This window comes from Ailuropoda melanoleuca, chromosome 13 (assembly GCF_002007445.2).
Source record: "Ailuropoda melanoleuca isolate Jingjing chromosome 13, ASM200744v2, whole genome shotgun sequence".
In the NCBI taxonomy this organism is placed as follows: Eukaryota; Metazoa; Chordata; class Mammalia; order Carnivora; family Ursidae; genus Ailuropoda; species Ailuropoda melanoleuca.
In genome coordinates this window covers 59,693,720-59,695,420 of record NC_048230.1, presented here as the reverse complement: position 1 = coordinate 59,695,420, position 1,701 = coordinate 59,693,720, and the positions used below count along the sequence as shown (strand labels likewise).

At 45.2% G+C, this 1,701-nt stretch overlaps 1 protein-coding gene across 3 annotated transcripts in view; it reads right to left on the bottom strand.

Moving 5' to 3' along the window:
* The window catches only part of ZNF335 (zinc finger protein 335), a 20,682-nt gene that overhangs the window by 6,290 nt on the left and 12,691 nt on the right, over window positions 1–1,701 (bottom strand). The window lies entirely within an intron of this gene.

The window sequence follows — 1,701 nt, the reverse complement described above, 5'->3', positions numbered from 1 at the left end:
CCCTCTGCAGCCCCCCCCCCCCCGCCCCACGTGCATGCACGCTCTCTCTCAAATAATCAATCTTAAAAAAAAGACTAATAGGAAAACTGATACAGGACACAAACAGGTAAGTCAGAGAAGAAACCAATGGTCTCTGAACATACAGAAAGTAGTTCAACCTCATTTATGGTCACAACATTACACATTAAGACCATGAGGGGCAGCTGGCTGGCTCAGAGGAGCATGCAACTCTTGATCTCGGGGTTGGGAGTTCAAGCCCTGTGTGGACTGGGTGCAGAGATTACTTAAATAAAAACTTAAAAAAAAATCACGCACCATACTCTACTACGTGGCAGAGGTTTATAAAGATTGGGGACCCCTAGCGCCCTGTGTTGGCACAGGTGTAGGGAGACACGCTCTAGTGCTGGTCACATAAGCCAGCATAGCTCTCTCTCAGGCTTCATACCTTCAGACCCACCAATTCTACCTCTACGAGGCTTTTTTTTTTTTTTTAACTAAAATATGTTTAGGAGCACCTGAAATACATGTGCACTGAAGCACTGCCTCTGATTAGAGAAACTGGAAACAACCAACCAATAAAGGACTGCACGAACTTACAACATCTGGATGCTGGAACGACCTGGAGATGTAACGTGGGAACAGCAGAGAGAAGAGGTCTGTATGCGCAGGCCAGACCACGCTTCACATGCCGCCGAATGAAGAAAAGCGGGCTGTGGATGAGCAGGAATCGTGTGATCCCATTTTTTTTTTTTGAAGATTGATTTATTTGAGGGAGAGAGACCATGTGCACGGGCAAGCAGGAGCGGCAGAGGCAGAAGGAGAGAGAATCTCAAGCAACCCCGCGTGGAACATGGAGCCCAATGCTGGGCTCGATCTCATGACCCTGAGATCACGATCTGAGCTGAAACCATGAGTCAGACACTTCAGTGACTGCGCCACCCAGGTGGCCCTGTGATCCCATTTTTTAAGGAACACAGTGTCTCTGTGTTAGTGTGTACATGGACAAAACTGGAGAAATGCTTATTAGCCCATTAATAAGGGGGAAAGGAGGGATGTTAGAGATTTTACTTTCTGTATAGAACATTTCCTAATGTTCACTTTAGTTTTTTTCACAAACATGTTTTTGTAATCAGAAAAAAAAAAAAAAAGCATGACGTTCTGGCATGAGAACAGCAGACAGAGCAATAGAACAGAACTTGTCCATATACGTGGGCATCTGGAACGTGATGAAGTGGACATTTCCAGCCCCCGGGGAAGACTATTTCATAGACTGCACTGGGTAACTTTTGGGGAAAAAAGTAAAGCTAGTCCCCTACCTTTCTGCATACACCAAAAATAAATTCCAAGTGGAGGAAAGATTTAAGTGTAAAAAAATGAAACCCTAAAAAGAAAATATAAATGAATGTTTATATAATCTTGGGGTGAAGGAGGCCTTTCTAGGGAAGATATCAAAGGCAAAACCTATAAAAAGCTGATCCAACTATCTGGGCACGTACAACCTCTCAACACCACCAAAGGCAGCACTGGAACCCTAGGAAGCTCTCCAGGTCCGACACCAGGCTCCCTCCTCCCCGGTTTTGTCTGTCCTCTAGCCCCCAGTGGCACATTACTGATCCAAGTTCTTGGAATTTATCATCTCCAACACAGATTCTACATGTTTTCACAAGGCTCAGAGACAGGAGGGGCTAACAAAGCTCTCTC